Raw genomic sequence first — 24,110 nt, 5'->3', positions numbered from 1 at the left:
GGAAAACCGCCCCCTGGGCGCTTGGGGGGGGGGGACTCCCCACACAGCTCCGGATGGGGGAAATGATGGAATGTGATTGGTGGATTTGTTTTTTTGTTTATTTTGATAATAACATGTAATAAAATAATAATAATAATAAGGTATGATTTGAAAGAGCTCCATCCACTACACCATTTTGCCAAAATGTCAATGTTGATGTGACGACACATGTCGCACAACGCTCACAAAGGACTTCATCCACTACACATGCTCTAAGGTTCTTTCTTTAAATCTTTTTTCTAAAGAAGGCCTTGTTAAACCTAGGAAAGCATTATCATGGTGGCATATATCTCCAAATGCTATCATGTTATTCATACAACATTATCATGTTTATATGAAATCTTCAGCATCTAATATTTATCGTGGTATCTTTATTTTTGCATCTTGGTTATGTATATTTGTCTTGTTACCTTCATCATGTATCATCGATACAAAGGTGATCCAAGAGACGAAAAACATATACTTGGACTGTCTTTGAGTTGGCGGACAAGACAAAGAAATTAGAAAATGATCTGACTTAAAACGAACATAACTCTTATTATTTTTGAACTTGAGCGTTACAAAACTCATAAGCAATGGACGAAAACGTCTTAGTTGACTAGATTACACGACATATGCAATTGCTATTTGTCCCAATCGTCGGACACCAAACTCTTATAATCTAAAGTCTCGATTGGTGTTGTCGTGTTCAAACTTAACAGTTTTCATTTATTTCATTTTTATAGTAAACGGGACAAATTTTACTTCGGTTAATACTTAATAGTTGATTCTTAGCTACTCAACTAAATATCAATCCAATCCACCATGTTACATTTTCATTTAATAAAAGTATCAAAGTCAATGTTTTCATTTTAAAAACACGATTAGAAAAGTTTGATATTATTTTTTATTATTATAATTTCTCCAAACTCATAATTTATATTTTTTTGAAACCGAGTTATTTAATAATAAATGTAGATCACAATAACAGAAAGACGGAAACCGCCAAAAGGTCAATTTCCTTAGCATGAGATATAACTGCTATTCTTAGTGCGCAAGTAATTTGGTGAGATTTTTTCTAATTGATTCCATCATAATATTATAATGTAATTAATTAAATTTACATCACGTTAACATTTTATGATATACATTTAAATCAAATAATGCTTTCTTTTAAACAAATCATTAAAGTTTTCCTTACGTGTTATATATTTATATTGTAACTTAAGAATAATTTCGCACGTAGAGTTAAGACTTACGGTGTACCAACTTTTCCACGCCTATCCTTATTAAGATCCAATAACTTTACACAAACATAAAATACACAACTGTCATCACGTATCAATAAACTTGTACTTATATTTTTGTTTTATCATTGTCAATAAGTCTCTTTAGTGTGATAAACGAACTTGCCTTTAAAAAGGATAAAAAGTTAGATTTCTTAAATATTACAACCTACAAAATATACCATTTCACGTATATTTCACATTCTCTAGTTAGCACGCACTTGGAGTTATACACAGCTTCGACTCATATACAATTTCATGTTAGATTTAACTATTATGTAGATATAGTATATGATATGTAAAGTAAGACAGCTAACACGTATTTCACATGTTTTACATCATACCTAAACATGTTATCATATCACTTTTAATTTTTCTAAAATTTTCATGATTTTTAAAAGACAATTTGGATTTTAATAATCTCATCTTTCACAGTTAAACGATAATGATCTCATCTCAAAAAATAGCAGCAAAAAAAAAAACTTAACGCCGTAATATTTTTTTCAAATTTCAAACGGATGTTTAGGGGTTTTTGATCGGAACGTGGATACGACTTACATGTCGATTGATGTAAAACTCACCTCCAAACGACTTGATTTTTGTTATTGGAAGTTTAAACACCTGAATTAAAACACCGTTTTGTCGTTTGGAGCATCGTTTCGAAATAAGTTTTACGTCAATCAACTCGTTTCATGTTCCGATCAAAAACCCTAAATCATCCCAATAGCTAGAACTATATATATTCAGTTATAATCCTACAGAATAGTTACATCATCATAATATTATTGCAGAGTTTCACATAAACCCCAAATCTGTTAACAATTCCAGCTCATCACCGCCACCGCCGATGCACGAAGCCGATATTCACGATCTGTCCGACGACGCCGATTACGCCGCTGCGTCTAAACAAGTAAGCAATTACCAAATCAATTAACTTACACAACACGAAACCACAACTTAAACTGTTATTATATACGCACATTATTACGATCGGCGGTTATATCTAATTAGGTTTTAGTTAAAGTTAGTTACAGTTGTTATCAGATCGATTTCATACTTAATTATGCCGATTGAGTTGGTTATTGAGTGTTTAGACGGATTAAGTGTAAGTTAGGGTTTCGTTAACTATCATTTTACTTACATTATTGCGATCTGCTGTTATCTCTAATTAGGTATTGGTTTAAGTTATTTGTAGATTGATTTGATAGTTAATGATGCTGATTGAGTTAGTTATTAGAGTTTTAAGCGGTGAAATTGTTGATTTCGTGTAAATTAGGCTTCGGTAATCGGTTTTCGTTAGTTTCTAGAATTCAAATCGAGTTCGTACGCTGTCAGAGATATACATGTATGTATATATATGTGTGTGTGATCAGGTTTTAGTTCAAAGTTAGTTGTAGATTGATTTGATAGTTAATGACGCCGATTGAGTTAGTTATTAGTGGTTAGATAGTGAGGTGTTTGATTTGGTGTAAACTAGGGATCCGGCGATCATTTTTTGTTAGTTTTTTGAATTTGAATCGAGTTTGTAAACTGTCATGTTTGAATATTAATGATGCGGATTGAATTAATTTTGTGTGTTTAGACTGTGAGGCTCTTCGTCTTCGTGTAAATTAGGGTTCCGGCTATCTTTTTCGTTAGTTTCTTGAATTTGAATCGAGTTTGTAAGGTATTATTGTTTGGTGATTGTGTGCGATTTGTATCAGTTGATTACATAAAAAGTAGTGTGACCTATGTGCAATTGATTATAACTGCTGAAGTTATTTGTAGATCGATTTGAATGTTAATGATGTGGATTGAGTTAGTTTTGAGTGGTTAAGCGATGAGGTTTTTGATTTCGTGTTAGGATTCTGGTGATCAGTTTTGTTAGTTTCTTGCATTTGAATCGAGTTCGTACAATATCAGAGATATACACATATTTATGTGTGTGTGATTAGGCAGATTTTAAACTATTGAATCGATTATAACTGCAGATGACTGTTGGATTTATTTAGAAGCTTTTGAAGCTCGTGTGTTTTGCTGCATGATATACCATGACTGTTAATGATATTAATTGAATTAGTAAACAATTAGTTCATGGTTTGTATTGGTTGAAAGTGATGGTTTCTTAATTGATGAACACTAGTGAGTTTAAGTTGTTGAAACTCGTGTGTTTTACTGCGTCATGAATCATGACTGTTGATGATAGTAATTGAATTAGTAAACAATTAGTTCGCAGTTTGTATTGGTTGAAAGTGATGTTTCTGAGGTAATGAACAGTAGTGAGTTTAGCAAGGATATGTGTTATGATTGACTTGATTTAAAATATGTTTGATCTGGTGAAGGATGCAATGATTTTTTTTAAGTTAAAACAGTTGACCTGTATTTGAAAATTATGATGTAAAATTCATAAATGAGTCATGCTTTCTTTGGAATGCTTCTTAATAAATTGAATGAAGGTAGTATAGGTTTATAATGACCAAAATAACCTCAGTTAAGATATCATGTCATTTGTATGGTTTGATTAATAAGAACAATACATATGCAAGTGTGACTTGGTTCTTTGATAAAACAATCATCGTGTAATACGCTAATACGATTAGAAAGCATATCTTGTACCAATGGTGTTTGTATTCACTTCAGTAAACAGATAACTTTGATGCAAGACTTTGTTGTTTGCTTACAGACTAAATACAAAAATGGAATTTCTAATATTAATGGATACTAGTCTATGTTATGTAAACAGTTCATATATTTGTCTCAAATTGGTTTCATTTGGAAACGCATATCATGTATACTTCAATTCTACTTGTTTTATGTATATTTTAGGGCTCTTCAAGCATGAGTCGTAATGACAGTAGCATACGAAGCTCTTCTAGTGATGCAGAAGATGCTGAAATAGTGTACGTGAAGGATAATGTGACGATTCATCCAACTCAGTATGCTGCAGAAAGGATCAGTGGGCGTTTAAAGTTGATCAGGCAAGGTTCTTCACTACTTATGGTAATGTTCTCTTGTTGTGAAGTAATATTCTTTCTTTTTGTAGTACATGGTCTGTTAATCTGTTTATTATGATGTCATAATAGACATGGATACCCTATAAAGGCCAAAGCTCAAATGCTGGGGTGCCTGCAAGAGGTTAGCTTCATCTTTTTGTTATCTTATTTCTTCTATGTATATGCAATTATGCATACATGCGTGATTTGTTTGAAATAGTTGGATCTGATTGCCTATGTTGCTTTATGCAGACAAGAATTTGTACACCATAAGAGCATTACCGTTTTCTGATATTCATTCGATTCGTCGGCATACACCGACAATCGGGTGGCAGTACGTTATTGTTGTATCGTCAGGTAGGTTTTTACATTCTTAATTCTTTTGCGATATAGTTGGATCTATTATATTCATTAATAACATCTTTAATTTTACGATGACGCAATATATTTTTGAGGTTTGCTAGACGCTGTTCAATTTGAACATAATTTACATTTCATTTACTTAATTTTCGGCTAACCGAAAGTTTGTGCAGGTCTGGCATTCCCTCCGCTCTATTTCTATAGTGGTGGAGTACGAGAGTTTCTAGCTACAAGTAAGCAACATGTTCCTATTGTCAGGTTGGTTGTTTTTCTTATGTAGGCTCCTTGTGAGTTTCAGTGTGGTCTTTAGGCCGGTAAACGAAACGGACGTTCAGTCAAACGTTCGTTTATTTAATGTGAACAAAATTTTTGGTTTTATGTTGTTAAACAAATGAACATGAATGCCTTTATGTTAGTGAACGTTCGTTCATCGAAATTCGTTTATGTTCATTCGTTTCCATTCATTTATGTTTATCTTTTTACGTTCGTTAATATATTTATCTAGTGTTGATAACTTTTCGGTTGAGCGCATTGTTCACATTTATATTTTATTAGCTTGTTACGTTAGTTCATCTGTGTTCAGTAATGCTTGTTCGTTTACGTTCATGAACCGGCCGTTTATACTTTATACTGTTAACGAACGAACTAAACGAATACGAGCACAATCTTTTCTTAATGCGTGGACACGAACAAAAAACCCCGTTCATTTTAATTATTCGTGTTAGATCGTTTCTTCATTTAGATTTAAAAACTCTTATCCATTGCAATCTACGGTCAAATTGGTTCAAATACTGGTCAGCTGCATAACACGCCACATCGGGCATAAGTCCGCATCATGTGACGCGCACATCATGAAACAGCATGGGGCGGCTTTTCAATTTTAAACCTACCAGATTGTTTCTAACTAGAGCTGTTCTATCACAGGTCTTCAGAAGATGCAAATCTGTTTCTAGTAAATAACTTTCAACATCCTCTTCAGGTACAGTTTCATTTCTGCTTATTTTAGCCTCTAGCCTATATGGACTGTTATTATTACTACTATTATTATTCTTTTATCTTTAAAACTTTGTTTTGCAGTTTCTTTTACATATGTTGTTTAAAAATGTGTTATCAGAGAACTTTGTCTTCATTGGAGCTTCCAGGATCTCTTGTAAACAGAATCCCTTCATCTTCAGATTCAGGTTCTGATGGCAATTTGACTAATAAGCCTACTTCAAATGATGGTCATTCGATTAATACGCAACAAAACAACAAACAGAGGCAAAAAAGTCATGATCCCGCTCGAGATCTTTCAATTAATGTTTTAGAGAAATTTTCTCTTGTCACAAGGTTTGCACGAGAGATAACTTCTCAGCTTTTTCGTGATAGCCTTGTTGACGGTCACGGGCCCAATGAGAAAAGGAGGAATAATTGGGCTTCTAAAGATCACCACTCACAAGAAATGGCCTCCGATGATGAGGAGAGTGTTCCTAAGAGAGTTCCTGTACCCTCTGATCCTTTAGAGGTAAAATGTCAAAATTCAATAGTGATTTTATAGTTATGGAAAATAGTTTAGTAAGATATTTAAAAGTTAAAAAATGATGGTTTTGAAGCTTAGAAATGCATGCTACATGTCTAGCACATTATGTGTGCATAAACATGGACTTCTGCTTTGAGCTCAGTAGTCCTCTTAGGCTCTTATGATGACTGACCTATCACCAAAGTAAAAACATTAATGTGTTACTTGTTCTGTTGCAAAGTTTTGTTTTTTAATGTTTTATCATTATTATACTATTATGAAGACATGAACTCCTTTGTTCACAGATCAATTTATTTGTTCTTACTTTGTTGCTTTTCCTTTATTGATTTTTTTTGGGTAGTTTGATAAGTTATCACTGGTATGGGGACAGCCTCGACAACATCCATTAGCGCGTCAAGAGGTAAGGCATACTTTTTGTACATGCTCATGGAAAATCATTATATACTGCATCACGATTAAACATCCACAATCAGTTTTCAATATAACGGTTCTCTATAGAAAAGTATGACTTTTTCCTTATTTGGACACTTTATGAGAATACTGTTAAATGGTTGTAAATATCTTTTTATTTTCTCACTTTGTTTGTTGTAAGAAGCGAATTTTGCTGTTCAAAACACTTCTTACAATTAAAAAAAGTATAATGTTTTCGATAAATGATATTTGTATGTGCATCTATCTATACATACACCACCCTCACATATCATGCAGGTAATATAGCTTTTTGCAAAACATGCCACTGTAAAATCGGTCAGCTTCTAGTAAAGTCATACGGGCCGTTATTTATATCACCTTAAAACGGGCTTGTGTACGGGCTATATAACCTTTACCACATTTCATACGGCCCGTATAGCTTCTGCAGAACACACCACCGTCACATAAATCAGTTAAAGTCATTGGGCCCATATAACTTTTGCACACCACCTTAAAACGGGCTCATATAATAACATATAACCTTTTCCTCATTTCATACGACTTGTAATTGTCATAGTATGTCAGCGACTCAGTGGTGTTTTTATAGTCTGTCCCATTATAAATCCCTTTGTACTTGGTCGTTGACTGCTAAGACTTTTTTATGCAGTGGTCAACCTTTTTGGATTCTGAAGGCCGTATTGTAGATTCAAACGCTTTGAAAAAGAGAATATTCTACGGGGGAGTTGAGCATGACTTGAGGAAGGAGGTTTGTTTATTGTGGTAGTATTGGTTTTTTATACACTATTTTCATTTGCATAGTAAAACTAAACCTTTCTGATGATAATTTTCAGGTTTGGCCATTTTTATTGGGATATTATTCATATGACTCTACATATGCAGAGAGTATGAAACAATAAAAAACCAATGGAAGGTATCTGATTAACTTTTATATAAATGTTTTATGAAGGAATATTATATTTTAGGATTAATTTCATATATACCCTTTACAAACTTGAAAATTATATGCCCAACTTTAATGATTTTTTACTTAATGGTCATTCTATCCATTTCCATTATATTTGTTTAAGCTGTATCTTTATTTGGAACTTGATCGACATTGGCGATAAGCAAGCGAGTCGAATCGTTGTCTCTCTCTTTTGTTCCATCGATGGCGGATAATGGAACAATCAAATCTGTATGTTCAACTCAGATAATCGAACTCGAATTCGATAATCAAACCGAGTATAATTGCATGATAGTCGAACCAAGTATAATTGCATGATAATTGAACGATAAGCAATCTAATATTTTGATTGATTATTGTGTATGCCTTTATGGGTAAAAATTAAAATGGTTAAAAAAAGTTCTAAAACTGGGTAAATAAAAAAAAATTGCAGTTAAAGACGGGCATACATGAGATTGTAAAGTTTTAGAAGAATAAGGATAAGTTTGTCATTTATTACATTGTTTTCAATGAGTTATGTATTTTTGTTATATTAACTACTTTGTAAGGACATATCTGATAATTTTTGTTTTGCATGGGTGTGTATGCTATTTTCCAAGTTCGTAGGGGTACATATGATATTGCTATTATGTTTTAGTTTTTCCAATTTGTTCCTGCGGAGTATTTCTCCAGAACAGGCGAAAAGATTTACAAAATTCAGAGAAAGGAAGGGTCTAATCGAGAAAGATGTGGTATGAGTAAGACCATAGTATTTTAACTTACTCACAATGTGGGTCATTTTATTGATAGTTGAATGTCTATATAATTTTTGAAGGTAAGGACTGACAGATCACTGTCGTTTTATGAGGGAGATGAAAATCCGAATGTGCGCCTTATGCATGACATATTGTTGACTTACTCATTCTACAACTTCGACCTTGTTACTGCCAGGTAATACTCTACCATTGTCCTTTTGAATAAAATGATTCTGAAGGTTTTTTGAATTAAATATATTCTTTGGGTGACATTTAAACTGTTTTCTTTTAAGATCTTTTGTTTGACTTGTTTGAGACGTAAAGATTTAATAATTCTATTAGGGCATGAGTGATTTCCTCTCTCCAATATTATTCATCATGAAAGATGAATCAGAAGCATTCTGGTGTTTTGTTTCGCTATTGGAACGACTTGGGCCAAATTTTAACCGTGATCAGAGTGGCATGCACTCTCAACTCTTTGCACTCTCCAAGGTCATCTCTCTCTCTCTCTCCCACTATGTGTGTTTCTTGTTAGCACATGTAAATTGCAAGTCACATGCTTTGTTTGTCAAAACATGAAGCTAGAGGTGGCATATTCGACCCACTTTTGGGTTAGTGGACCGATTTGGGTAACAAAATATAACAAAAGGTTTATCATTGTAAAACTGTAGTCATCATCTTTTTCACAATAATTATCCATACAAAGTTTTTAAAAGAGAAAAAGACTGTTTGTGGGTCGGCGCGTGATCTGTTTTCATAGTAATTAGCAACTTTCAGTATTTTAGCAGCTTAGTCCCTTATTTTTTATATTATTTATATATACTTTTTGCAGTGGTTATGGTTAACATTTTTTTACATACTGAAAGTGTCATTTTGACCTGTTGAACCTGTTAAATGCTTATGTGGACTTCACACATACAAATAAATATCATAACTTCACACACACAAATAAATATAATAACTATCAAAATTCTATAGTTTAAGTTGGCATAACAACTACGAAATATGTTGTATGTCTAAACCACTAAAAGGTTGAAAACTTGGTTAGTTTGTTGGTTTTATTCAACAATAACCCTTATATAAACTTGTTTAACATAAGCATTTAATCGTTCAAATTAAAATAACATTCTTAACAAGCCATAAAAGGTTATAAAGCATAAACCGCTAAATTATTGAAACTTAAGTGATATACAACCAACCTCTACAAGGAACACTTAAACCTCATTTTTTATACTGACTAATTATCCATCTTTAACGTTTATGTGAATGACATTTGGATTGATATATATGATTTGTAACATGTTTTTTTCTTATTTGATACTGATAGTTAGTAGAACTACTCGACAGCCCGTTAGACAATTACTTTAAACAGAACGACTGCTTGAACTATTTCTTCTGTTTCCGCTGGTTGCTCATTCAATTCAAAAGGCAAGTCTATTTTTATTCACTTCAAAACTATCTCGTTAAAAAAATAGGAATTACATGCTAATTATAATCGGTCATGTTGATTTTTTTTATCACAGGGAGTTTGAATACAAAAAAAACACTAACACTATGGGAGGTTCTATGGACTCACTATCCTAGTGAGCATCTTCATCTTTACATATGTATCGCCATCCTAAAACGATACCGAGCAAAAATAATGGGAGAGCAAATGGACTTCGATACCCTTTTGAAATTCATCAACGAGTTAAGCGGTCAAATCGATCTCGATCCCGTTATTCGTGATGCCGAGGCGTTATGTGTGTGTGCTGGTGAGAACGGTGCCGCCTCGATTCCGCCAGGAACACCGCCTTCGCTACCCATTGAAGATTATTCCTCCATGTATTACCAGCAAGATGATGAGGTGTTGTGAAACATGATTCCTGTGAAGAAAGGTAAAAGGTTATAAGTAAAATCCCGTCGGTAAGCATATTATATTTTTATAGTGATGCATAAATGTTTGTTTTCCGCATGCTAGATCTTGTATTGAAAAAAAGGTTATCTTGCTTATAATCTTAGTAAATCTAAGTTTATATTTGCGTGTTATGATGCATGCTTCGTTTCTTATCTTCGGAAAATATAGAAGTGTTTTGTAAGTAGAGACGGTAATTTTGATCTTGACTTGTTTACTTAAAAATATGCGGAGTCGGGTATTTTTGTCTTTAGTAGGTAAAAGAAATGATTACAGGAAACATGTCAAGGCTTTTGATAGCAAAATCACCGGTAACGGGTAGGAATTGAAACTAAATTTAAATGGATAGAACAACGGCTTGTTTTCGGATACAGACACACCACCGAACCAAACCGAGGGGCTGCGATAACCAACCGAAGATACAGACACACCACTCCGGATAAGAAACCGTGTCTAAGATCACCACTCGAGATGCCAAAATCGAGCTAGCATAGACAAAATCAATCTTACTCAAAATCCATTGAGATAAAATTAACCAAGAAAAACTTTCATTCATCAACTTCTGCTTCTTATTTCTAACATTTGGATACGTATAGAAAATAAAGACAAAAACTACTACCCACTAACCCACAAGTCCTAATTATGTGGGACTATTAACTAGAACATAAAACACTAGCAAATTATTAACTCATCATGAGAACATGGACTAATAATTAAATGAAAAAGAAACATTAAGAAAGTTGAGTTTGGTGTAACTAAAAAAAAAGGAAATAAAGGTAGCAACATTTAATCAGATCATGGCGGGTCTTCGGGTTCGGGCGCGGGTAAACTTGTGACTATGTTGACCAATTTCATAAACCAAAGCCGATAAACGTCACCACGAATATTCGACCCAACCCGGGTCGGGAGATGTCTATCAGCTTTGGTTATCCCTTATAGCGTATTATTAGTGTATAAAACCTATGGGTATATGTTTTCGGTGATTTACTTTTTAGATGTTAACTGTGTTGAAGTTAGAAACATTAGTGACTTCATTTAGGATACTAGAAAATGAAAATAATTATTTTTAGATGTGTAACGTAACCAAGAGATGCTACATACATAGAATTTAAACAGTAGCTGGCCGTTTTTAGCCTCAAAATTGACATTTGTGTAGTCTTGGCCTTTAAATTGAAAATATAGTAGCCAAGGTGACTTTATGCCGCAACTGGTGCGTTTTAGCCTTAAAATTGGCATTTATGTAGTCTTGGCCTTTAACCGAAAATACAGTATCCAAGGCGCCATGCACTAATGGTATGGTTCTATGTTTAAAAGCGACAATAACACATATTTCTTTACAACGAGAATTGTGACATCTAAGCGTTAAATGTTTTCTTTTGTTTAAATGTAAAAATTTGACACTCTTTAATTACAAGGCTTTTAACAGCTCTTATGAAGTATCTTTTCTTAGGTGAACTAATGAACTAGTCACTAGCGGTTGTAAAGGAATATCATTCTAGTAGTCTTTAGGCCCATTGAGCATTGACTCAAGTGATGATAATGGATTGTGTTCTCATTTTATAGTAGAAAATTATGGCTAAGTTAGTGTTTAAATAAATCTATAAGGATTTGAAAATACATTATAATTTAGAAAAAAAGTTGGTTGAAAAATGCTTCTAACCAAATGATGTACATTTGTACGAGTCGAGTCATTGTATTAAGTGGTTTTAGGACAAAAGATACAAGCCATCAACACACGACACATGTAACCAGGCGAGCTGTAAATTCGTCTGCACCATAATTATGCACGAAAATTACACGGTTACGCAATTGTGTAAATTATATGATAATTATACAGTATATGTTTAAAATTACGAAGTTTAGTTGGATAATAACGCAACTCATATATATAAAGACCATAATAACGGTGGTTGCTTTTTGATTTGTTATAACCTTAATGATAAACGTCACTCTGACACAAGTGACGTGTAAGGGGGCAGCCGCGGGCTGCCTATCCTGACCCAGGTGACGCAAACGGTCTTAAAAAGGATGTATAAACATTTGGTTTTTGGTATATTATTCCCCACACATAAAAGGTGCATTTCTATAAATTGTAGATTCGTAGCATTTTCCTTTGATAAGCTACTGTTTATATCATGTGTGGTGATACATAAATAAGATACTTCATTTCTTATTTGCTGGGAAGTACTCGTAGGCAGAGGTCGTAATTTTGACTTATTTACTTGTAAGTAGTGTTGAGTATTTTTCTCTGGATTATTGACAGATATACCTCTAAAGGAGGTATTTGACATGTGTATTAAAACTATATCTGCTTGTTGTGATCACTTAGCAACAATTAAGTTACAAGGGTGTCTAAGGTTGTTTATCTAATTATTTGTGAGGAAAATAGGTTGAATTAATAGTTTCAGTTTGTTTAGTTTAATTATTTATTTTCAGAGAGAAATAAGCTGATAAATATAGTTTTGCATCTACTTATAACCCGTAAACATATTCGGCCAATTGGTCCTTTTACACACTTGTTTCCTTTCTTTTCCTTTTTTTTTTAACTATGAAATTAGTTGAAATAGTGCCTGTCTAGAAAGCGGCTAGACTTCACCACCAAAAGCGTCCGCAATTAAAGTTACATCAATCCTTCCACTTTATGGTTGAATTTTGGCTAGACGCTTAACCCACTAGAAACTCGAACCCTCAATTTCTCACACAATTCGACTAGGATGACTGGATGAGTTGTTCACTAATTACAAATGCCATCATTCCTTGCTTTTCAAATGCACCAACAACTTGTAAGAATCACCGAAAGGACTTGTCTTTTCATCAACAAACTCCATCTCAGACTACAACAATAGTTGAGCAAGTCATCAATGCACATATCTCCTTCCATGGTTAAAGGTCGCTGGCACAATTTTGGTTGAAGATTGGTATAGAATTTGTGTGTATTTTGAGTTGTGTACGTAAAATCGTTGAAGATTAAGTAGATTTTTAAAAAAATTACCAATGCCCCTAAGAGTCAAAATCCCTCTCCAATGTTCATATTTACATCGGGTATTTGTCTACTAAATGTGGTATCCGAAATGGAGAAAAAGGCAACGACAACGGTGTTGCTTTTTCAGGTACTATACCTGATTACCATTTACCTCATACGCCTTCTTGCCCTAATGCTTTGTTAGACTAGACGTAGTGGTGAGAAATAAAGCGTTAAAATGATGATATGGATTCCAAAAATCTAGACAAGCACCATTACACAATATAAAAGTTTTGGAGTTAAGTATTTGTCGCCAAGCCCATAGTTCAGTAAATTTATAAATTTTGTCTATATTTAATAAACATTCACACATTTTCATTCATGCACTCTTATAATTCGCTTTATAATTATTTTATATTTTATAAAATAAATGATGAACTACACAACGATTTATATTCTTGGAAGGTGGAAGAGGCAATGATAATCGAAGTTGTTTAAATGGAGATAAAACTTTTAGTTGAGCACGGCCAAACGTCACAACTGAAACTGCTTAGATGACAACCGCCACTAGAACGTGATCATGTGGAGGCTGAGAGGCTCATAGTTGGTTGGTGAAAAGATTATTTTATTGAAAGACATATGAAAGATTATTTTCTTAAGGACACACATTTTAGTCTTCAAACACACTATATAATTGGTGACGACGATGATGAGAGCAACAATGAGAGTACGATTATATAACTGTACTATTTTGTAAATAAGTTTTTTTATATGAAAACTAAATAAAACAATCCAGTGTTAAATAAAAATGGTTATACAAAAAAAACTATTTGTTGGTTAATAAGTTGGGATTCAACAATCAAACTTATTTCAAGTATCCTTTATTTTTATCTTATGTGCTTGTATCCTTTATTTTATTAAAATATTCTATTATTTTATTGTATAGTTTTATTATTTGTATTATTATGTAATAATAAAATATTAATTAAGTAAAAAGAAAAAAACTGGGAAATAAATGCAATTAGTTAAAACCATTATACTAGATTTAAGAGCGGCTTTGGTTAAATCATTTTTGCCTACATAACGCTTTTAGCAATTAAGAATGACGCGGTTGAGCAACCAATCAAGTGATGACACATTTTGTTTAAACTAAGAAGATTGCGGTTTTAGGCTAAAATCGACAATGAGCAAACCATCTTGTTTTTTTTTTTGAACGGCCAACTAAGTAACGCCGGGTATTCCGTACGTGCCCCCCATTGGCTAAAGGTAACCCGAGCCGGCCACTAGTCCGGATGGACAGAGCCCCTAGCGGTCCACCTATTGAGGGATTCACCGGATAAAACCCGACCCTCACACCCGCCAAACGGCACGACAGCGAGGAGCCGGTAAAAATAACGTTTTGCCTAGTATATTAAATATTAATATATTATCATTTAACCCTTTTTCTAATCAAGTATTTCTTAAATTTAATCTAAGTATTTATTATTGGGTCCTATTATGCACACCTTTCTACACGCCCCGTATAGACCTAAACGGGGCATATAGGACCCCCATGTATAGTCCTAAACGGGACATATAAGAGTAGGGTTGTTCAAAACCGGATATCCGAACCTTTCGAATAGTGAAAATCACTATCCGAATCCCGATCCGAAACTTCGGATATCCGAAAATTTGGATATCCGAACCCCGGATATCCGAATATCCGAAAAAAAAAACCTTTAATAATAAAAACCATACATCATGTTAAATTCAAATTTCCAAATCCAACAAATCAAACTTACAACAAACAACTAACAAGTTTTTAAATCCAACAAACCAAACATCCAACCAAATTACAAGTTTATCCAATAATTTGTTTAACAAAGTAATTAACAAACCTAAAAGGGCGGCTGTGACGGCGACGCGACGGTGGCTGACTGGACGATGGTGGATGGCGATGGGTTGTGTTATGTGATGGCTGGCAACGATGGACCGGTGGTGCAGGACTTGCTGGTGCCGCCGTGACTCTGCTTGTTATGCGATGGTTGGTGACGGTGGATCTGCTAGTGCCGTCGAAAAATTTGCGGTGTTATGACCGATGGTTAGTGTGATGTGAGAGAAAGAGGAGACTGAGGAGCTGCGCTGTTTGTTGTATGAGTTTTTTTTGTTATTACTTAGTGAAGAGGTAGGTCCCAGCAGAGCCCAGTTGGACCCGCAAGACTCACCTTGAATAGGGACGTCTGTGCAATGACCAACTGCTCCAGCAGGACCCACCATGCTCAGAGAACCTTACGCGCAGTACGCCAGCTGTACCCGCAGGGAAAGCCTCCCAATGGTGAAGTACCTCGCCTGTTCCCGCAGCTGCGGATACAAGCCATCAGGGAAGGCTACCCGCACTAACAGCAAGGCTACACGCACAAGGCACTCGCTACTTCAGTAGTCACATGAAGGAATGAGCAAGACGGGAATACTCCCGCCTAAATGAGCCAGTCCGTATGCTTCTAGAAGGTCTTTCGTACTATACCTGCTAAGGTATGGGCGGAACAGACAATTTGACCAGAGCAGCCCATGAACCAATCACAGGGTGACAGCTCACCGACAACAATACGAGGAGGAGCACCCTCTAGTACTGTTTGTCACTATTAGCCGCTGCCTACTCACCAACCCTTACGATGAGACGTGCGCAGCCTACAGTTGGTGGAACAGTGCGTAGCCGGCAGTAAAGAAACAGTATACAGCCGACCTTGTTACTGTTGGCCGTAGCCTATCCACCAACCAGCATGGCCTGTGCGTAGTCCACTGTTGGTAGAAGAGGAATACTATTCAGCCGGCTGTACCTTCTAGGAAACCTACCTTCGGCTATAAATACTCCAACACCTTTGAATGGTAAGGACATCATCTGATATCTCAATCTTATCTAGCAATCTCTTAATATACACTTATATTCAGAGCAATCTAGTCTGATTCTCACGCCGGAGGGTGGTTACAAGGAGGAACCCCCCCCCCCCTTCTCAGTGACGAGCTTACGGTGTCTGTTTTGCAGGTCCCCTGAAGAACAACCTTCTCTGCTGGACCTCATCCTCGTGGGAAACATTACTTAAACCCCAGATTATCTATAATCTGCCCAGGGTTCACTTAGTGTTTCTTCATTGGCGCCATCCGTGCATAAAAGCTAGAACTAATTTAGTTTTTTCAAAATTTCTGAAGAAATGGTTAACGTTACTCCGGTCCTAAGGCCAGTAACCGACCAAGAAACCCCGGTAACCACAACCCCAGCAACTGGGGGGAACACCGGCGGTTATACAAATCTTACGAACACTACCCCGACTACCCAAGCCGGGGCAAGTGCAGTAAATATTCCACTGGGGTTCACCGATGCCCAGTTGGAAAAACGAACGAGGGTCCCTCGCCAAACACTAGATCAAGTGAAGGCGTGGCCGAAGCACGTCAGAGAGAGTTCCAAGCTGAATTGGATGAACGCTTGCGTTCAGTTCAACAGGCTGACGAATTCGGCAGTACTCGCCAACATCTCAATATGAACAGCGAGTGCGAGTACTCAGACGATGAGAGGGAAGAATCCGATACCGACGCAAACCCTCGCCATAAGGCGAAAGGGAAGCGTAAGGAAACGGACTTTCAGCCGAAAAGGAATTTTGGGGAAGCTTTTAAACCCACGAATGCGGAGAGAAACCCGCGTGACTTCTCCAAAACCTTTAGGCCGACTGCTACAAATCCAGGAAAGTCAAAGTTCGCAAGGGACATTGAGGAAGCAATCGCCCCGAGAAGTGTCAAACAAATGTCCAACATTGGCACTTATGATGGTCTATCCGACCCAGACGACCACTTGAACAGATTCATTGCGGGGGCAACCGTCAGTAACTGGACGGAACCCACGTATATGTTCCAGATGACTCTGGTTGGAGCGGCCAGGGCATGGTTCGATCGTTTACCGGTCCACCACATATATGACTGGGCGGACTTTCAGAACAAGTTCAGCCAGCACTTCAGCCAACAGAGGAAATATACTGAAGAACAGTGGACAATCCTCAACTGCGTGAGAGAGGAGGATGAATCTTTACTAGACTTCATCACCCGCTTCAACTCCAAAAAGCTAAGTCTCGGCAACATAAGTGAAGATCTTGTTCGCGCCGCTTTCATCCAAGGCGCCGAATACCCAGAGCTTATCCGCACATTAACGGGTAAGGATGGCATGCCATCAACATGGGATGCCATCATGACGGCGGCAAAGCGCTTTGCCGAGACGGAGAAGCAACTGGGAAGGGATCTTCCCCAGAGTACACACCTCTACACGCAGAGGACAAGAGAGAACAATGTTCGGATCGCCCGGCAGAACAAAAAGAGGAAGCTAGGTATCTGGCAGTCAAGGGTAAACTTTGACACCTCATCCAGCTCTCACCCTCTTGTTGGCGGAAGAAATCACACACACCCTTCAAGCCAAAAGCACCGGTGGACGCCACTCACCAAAAGCGTCACGGAGATATTTGCCACTGAAAAGCTACCATGGCCAAAAGCTCCAATGATCCGGCAGCGACCTAATGCGGATCAGAGTAAATCCTGTGACTTCCACGGGACAAAAGGCCATAGTACGGAAGAGTGTACATCCTTGAAGGATATTATTGAAGCATTCGTCAAGGATGGAAGACTGGCACACCTGGTGGCGTCAATCAAGAAGGGAGGAAGGAACGACAACCGGTACCGAGGCAACGGACGAAAGCCCGTTGACATCAGCATCAACATGGTTCATGGTAAGATCAGAGGAAGAAAGAGGCGAACGACAGAACCATGTGCGTGGAAGGAAGCTGAAGTGCGCTTCCCGCGAGTGCCAGGAGGACCCAGCAAAGAAGGCCCTATCGTCATCAAAAGCCAGCTGGGGCACTACATCACTTCTCGCACTCTTGCTGACAACGGAGCCTCGTCAACGGTAATGTACAGGCAGTTCTTCGACAAGCTAGATGACGAAGACAAAGAACGCCTGGAAACGATCTGCGCCTCGATGGAAGGGTTTGACGGCAGCACAAACACCCCCCTGGGTATCCTATCTTTCCCCGTCACTCTTACGGATGGGAAACACTCCCGCACAGAAGATGTGGACTTTGTCGTGATGAGGAAGCCACACCACACATACGACATCCTCTTCGGGAGAGACGGGATGGCAAGATTCAACGCCGTGGTATCCTCAGTCCATGGCATGATGGGATGGCCAACAGCTGAGGGTGTAGCGATGATCACCGGCATTCCCCAGGTATGCATCGCATCTGTCTCATCTAAACCCAAACCAAAGATGACTAAACCAACCATCACCGAACCAGAAAGATGGGCCTTCAACGGCAAGTACCCTGACCAGGCCGTCACCATTGGCCCAACAATTGTTGATCCCACACGCACCTTACTCAAGCGTTTATTACAAAAAAACGCTGACATCTTCGCGTGGACACCAGCTGACATGACTGGTGTACCCCGAAGTAAGGCAGAGCATAAGCTCAAATGCGATCCGGCTGTTACGCCGATCGTACAAAAGCGCAGAGTAATGGGGCCAGAACAAACTAACGCGTGTAGAACCCAAGTCAAGGAACTCCTTGACGCAGGCATCGTGCGCGTTAGTAGATATCAAACTTGGGTTGCAAATCCCGTTATGGTACCGAAGAATGACAAACAATGGCGCATGTGCATAGATTTCAAGGATTTGAACAAAGCATGCCCCAAAGATTGTTATCCGTTACCTGAAATTGATCTTAAGGTGGATTCGTTGGCACCGTTCCGCCTTAAATGCTTCCTGGACGCGTATAAGGGGTACCATCAAATCCACATGGCCGTTGATGATCAGGACAAAACCGCTTTTTCGGACGCCCGATGGCACATTTTGTTATCAAATGATGCCATTCGGACTTAAGAATGCCGGGTCCACATACCAACGCCTGATGGACAAAGAGTTTCATTCCCAAATTGGGAGGAACTTGGAAGTCTACATGGATGACTTGGTCATCAAAAGCCCTGACCCAGAAGCGATGTTGAAAGACATCGAAGAAACTTTCAACACGCTCAGGAAGATAAACATGAAGCTCAACCCGAGCAAGTGTGCCTTTGGAATGGAAGAAGGGAAGTTCTTAGGAGTCATTGTTACAAAAGATGGCTTCAGAGTGAACCCTGAAAAGGTCGAAGCCATTATCAAAATGGAATCCCCTACTACCATCAAACAGGCTCAGACACTGAATGGACGACTAGTGGCAATGAATCGCTTTTTGGCAAACCACGCGGATAAGTCGTTTCCCTTCGTGTCAACGTTGAGAAACTGTTTAAAGAAAACGCACTTCCGCTGGACACCAGAAGCGGAAGCAGCTTTTCAGGAGATTCGGTCACGCTTGATCGAACTCCCAACGCTCACAGCACCAAAAGCGGGAGAGGAGTTAATCCTATACCTTTCCGCAACAGATAGAGCAACCGGGGCAGTCCTGCTAATAGAGCGAAAAGGCATCCAGATGCCAATCTATTATGTCAGCCGTATCCTAACAGACGTAGAAACCCGGTACTCTACCCTCGAAAAATTAGTCTTGGCACTTATACACGCTTCACGCAGGTTAAGACGATATTTCCAGGGTCACCCAATTACCATTCTCTCTAACTTCAAACTTGCAAACGTTCTAGGCAAACCCGAGTTATCGGGACGCCTAGCCAAATGGGCAATTGAGTTGGGGGAATACGCGATAAAGTATAAGCCAAGACCAGCCATAAAGGGCCAGGTTCTGGCCGACTTTATTGCAGAAGTGCCTGCATCGCGGGAAAAAGAGTGCCAGGAAGAGGCTCAACCCTCTCCAGCACAAGACATCAATGATGTCTGGCGACTCTACACTGATGGAGCAGCCAGTAACGAGGGTTCAGGCGCAGGGCTAAAACTAACCAACCCAGCAGGCCAAGAATACACTTACGCTATTCGACTGGATTTTCCAAGTACGAATAACGAAGCCGAGTATGAGGCATTCTTGGCTGGGCTGAGAATTGCGCGTAAGATGGGAGTGAAAAACTTGGAAGCCCACGTGGATTCCATGTTAGTAGCCAATCAAATCAACGGGACGTACACGGCCGTGAACGACACAATGGCCCTGTACCTCGCACAAGCAAAATCCCTTATGCGCGATTTCAACGACTGCAAAGTAATACACGTCAAGCGAAGTGAAAACAAATCTGCGGATGCGTTAAGCAAGCTTGCATCATTAGCCTTCACCCACTTAGGAAAGGATATCCGCATTGAACTCCTCGAGACACCTTCGGTCCCGCACAAGGAAATTTGTGTCATCCAAACCGGCACGGAAACGTGGATGACACCAATAATAAAATACCTTGCGACAGGTACACTGCCAGAGTCAAAAGCACAGGCAAGAAAACTACGCTGTAAAGCACTGAATTATCAACTCATCGATGACATTCTTTACAGGCGTAACTTTCTTGGCCCACTTTTGAGATGCGTGGACAACCAAGATGCTGACTACCTCCTAAGGGAAGTACATGAAGGCATCTGTGGAATACACGCAGGTCCCGGCGCTGTTGTAGCTAAGCTAAACAATGCGGGATACTTCTGGCCGGGGATGCATACGGATGCGCTGGCATACATCAGAAAATGTAGGTCTTGCCAGCTCTACGCACCCAACACGCACCGCCCGAAGAATGAACTTGTTCCAGTCACCTCTTCATGGCCATTTCAGAAGTGGGCCATCGATGTGACAGGCCCATTTCCTACAGCAGCAGGAAATGTTCAGTTCCTAGTGGTAGCCATCGACTACTTCACCAAGTGGATAGAAGCAAAACCCTTAGCCCAAACAACCGCGAAACATATCAAAAAATTTATTTGGGAATTTATTATTTGTCGTTTTGGACTTCCACAGAATTTGGTGAGCGATAACGGCACCAACTTTGCTGACAAGAAGCTACAACAGTGGCTGAAAGAACTTCAAATCACCCACAACTTTACCTCAGTGGCACACCCGCAAGGTAATGGTGAGGTGGAAAGAGCAAACAAGAGCATCGTCGAAGGCATAAAGAAAAGACTCTTGTAACACAGATCCGGCTGGGTGGACGAGCTTTCGCACGTCCTTTGGGCAAACAGAACGCTGAAGAAGGCCAGTACGGGAGAAACCCCGTTCAGCCTCACTTATGGCACGGAAGCCATGGTCCCGGTCGAAATTGGTTTACCCTCACCAAGGGTCTTGATTCAGCCAGAAGACAATGATGCTGAAAGACGGTTGGACCTTATGCTAACCGAGGAACGCAGAGACTTAGCCGCAGTGCGTGAAGAGAACTACAAGCGACAAATGCAAAAGTACTACAACACGCGGGTAAAACTCTGCAACTTCAAAGTAGGAGACTACATACTGCGTAACAACGAGGCTTCGAACCAAGAACGCCTAGGAAAGTTGGCCCCGGTCTGGGAAGGGCCATACATCATCAAAGAAGTCCTGGGAAAGGGCGCATACCGGCTCGAAAGGCTCGATGGCACTCCCATCCCAAGAACATGGAATGGAGCTCAATTACACAAATGTTATATGTAGATCAATTCCAAACTTATAAAGAAAAGGCCTAGAGCCACTTCTAATGGAAATGATTCTCCTTTCACAATGTGTTGATAGTCTTACCTTATGAACTTCCCACACTGATGTGCCGGTATTCACCGCATAAATGGGGGAAGAAGTAAGTCGTTACGTGTGGAAGGCGGCAAAACCCGCATAAACACAACGCTAAAAATCTTAAAGTTTTAAGGAAAACCTACACGCAGGTCAGATGTAAGTAAAGTTTAGCCATCCTTGTAAGTGCAAGTGACGGTCTTACCCGCACAATCACGAACAAGGAAGCAAAACTTCAACCTATCATCTACCACGTTCAAAGGTTAACTTATTATGAACACTTAGAAAATTTCAAAGGAAAAGATGAGGAAAACTTCCACGCAGGTCAGATATAAGTAAAGTTAAGCCATCCTACTAAGTGTAAGTGACGGTCATACCCGCACAATCATGAAAGAGGAAGCGAAACAAACTTATAATTTACCACGTTAAAAAGTTAACTTATCTAAGTACTAAAGAAATTGCTAAGTAAGATCAAAACATGCGTAAAATAAACAAGGCAAAGAACAAACACAGTCTTTATTTCATCAAAATTCAAATATTACAAAGAGCTATACAAAAGCAAAAATCTACGCTAGTGGTGGAAAGGGATTTTCAGAATCAAGCTTCAGGACCACTTCCACTTGGACCCGCTCCATCAGTAGAGCGTGGTGGTTCAAGGAAAGCTTTAAGGATAGCAAGCCCATCATCAGCAGCAGCGACTTCGTTCACCTTCTCCACCACCGGATGCGGGAAGGCGGCATACTGATTCACTGCTTGGTCGTAAACAGCTTCAGTATCAACATTGTACAAAGGGAAGTTGGAAGGCGGGATGCCTTTCTCAACGAACCCTAGACCAAGCAGGAAGCCGGCCTTTTCCCCATCCTCATGAGAAGCGTTGAGGGCTGCGCTCATAGCATCGTCATAAGATGTCTCTGAGAAGACCCGATGCACAACCTACAAGAAAATATACAAGTATCAGAATCCTTTCTATTTACAAAGAAAAGCGTAAAGACATGAAAGCTTACCTGAGACAACGCTTCTCGAAGAAGCCATTCCTTGGCAACCAGAGCTTCTTGGAGGGCAGCTTGAGCTTCGTTACGGGCGCGTTCGGCTTCACTCTTGTTGAGGTTGGCAAGCAACACTTCCTTTGCAGCAGCCTCTTCGACGCCCTTTAACTTCCGCTCAGTATGGTCAAGCACCCCCCTCTGGTCCAAGATCTCCTGGAGCTTTTTGGTGTCTTCCATCGCCAAGGCATCATGAGCCTGCTGGAGAGCCTCTAATTTGGCTTTAAGCTCTTCATTCTCCACGCGTAGAGGCTCAGCAACGGCTTCAGCCTTGGTGGCCCCTCGGTTGCGTTCCTCGCAGTTTCCTTAGCCAGCCGAAGCTGTTCATTAACAGCTTGGGCAGCCTTGGAACGGGCCTCGAGTCGAGCCTGAACTTCAACCTCGAGGGCCTTGAAGGCCTTCTCCTTTTCCGCGGCCAATGCGGAAAGCCTTTGGTTCTCCTCCCTGACAGCCCGCGCCTGAGCCACTTCTTTAAGGCGAGCTACTTTTAACTTGTCGTTTTCATGACAAAGCAGCTCGACGCGCGGCTGCATCCGGGCCAGGAGAACCCGAAGCTCATTGGTTAGCCTACCCTCCTGGTAGCTAGCCATGGCTTCCCCCAACGCACCACAGGGAGCAGCGTGACGAGCCCATTCCACGCACTCCACAGGGGTTCGAAGGGTTGTTCCTCGGCGAATGTTCCATCGTGGAACATACACTTCATTGGAATCCGACACTGCAAAAACATAAAGCAGTTAGGAAAAGATGATATAAAAAAAATAATAATATGAAAAGGGCCAAAAGAACCCTACGCACCTGTAGGGTCAATAACAGGCCGATAGCCGCCGAACCCATCACCTGAACCCAAGGGAAATCCATCCAAGAGGTCAGGCAGATGGGAAGGTGGCAGAGATTGGCGTGAAGCCCCATGCGTACCTGATGGATCGACCGTCGTTGCCGATGACGGGGGCATGGTAGCAGCCGCCGCGGTCGCCGCCGCGGAATCCGCAGCAAAAGTAACTGCCGGCTCGGTGAAAGATGCCGTAAAAATGGCACTCACAGCCGGCGGTGACGTCAACTCGGCTGGAACAGTCGGCTCAAAGGAGTGAGCAACTGAACCAGCGGGGGCAGGCGCAGGCGCCTGGGTCGTCGCCTCAGGTAGGCTGACCAAGCCTACCGTCATGGGCGGAGAGGTACTCCTCTGCGCTCCACCCTGGAATGCGTCAACATCCACGCCTGCACAAAGAAGATAAGTGTTAAATGATATTAAGCTATGAAGATAAAAGCTAAAGGAAGTTTGTACTTACGGGTTTTCTTGAGCCTAAAGGTACGGAGAGGCGGGGACGAACCCGATGG

At 39.5% G+C, this 24,110-nt stretch overlaps 1 pseudogene across 1 annotated transcript; it reads left to right on the top strand.

The window, feature by feature from the left end:
* Nucleotides 1–2,057: 2,057 nt before the first annotated feature.
* LOC143600499 (uncharacterized) lies at nucleotides 2,058–10,279 on the top strand (annotated as a pseudogene). The gene is made up of 15 exons (XR_013147480.1): nucleotides 2,058–2,214; nucleotides 4,110–4,283; nucleotides 4,367–4,418; nucleotides 4,529–4,633; nucleotides 4,810–4,894; nucleotides 5,561–5,615; nucleotides 5,751–6,140; nucleotides 6,496–6,555; nucleotides 7,234–7,332; nucleotides 7,418–7,469; nucleotides 8,137–8,261; nucleotides 8,345–8,460; nucleotides 8,607–8,756; nucleotides 9,592–9,696; nucleotides 9,792–10,279. The product of XR_013147480.1 is annotated as an uncharacterized LOC143600499 (transcript).
* The last annotated feature ends 13,831 nt before the right edge of the window (nucleotides 10,280–24,110 follow it).

This window comes from Bidens hawaiensis, unplaced genomic scaffold (genome assembly GCF_021521415.1).
Source record: "Bidens hawaiensis isolate Kalapana, Puna unplaced genomic scaffold, B.hawaiensis_p1.1 tig00054173_1, whole genome shotgun sequence".
In the NCBI taxonomy this organism is placed as follows: domain Eukaryota; kingdom Viridiplantae; phylum Streptophyta; class Magnoliopsida; order Asterales; family Asteraceae; genus Bidens; species Bidens hawaiensis.
This window is presented reverse-complemented; position numbering and strand designations above follow the sequence as displayed.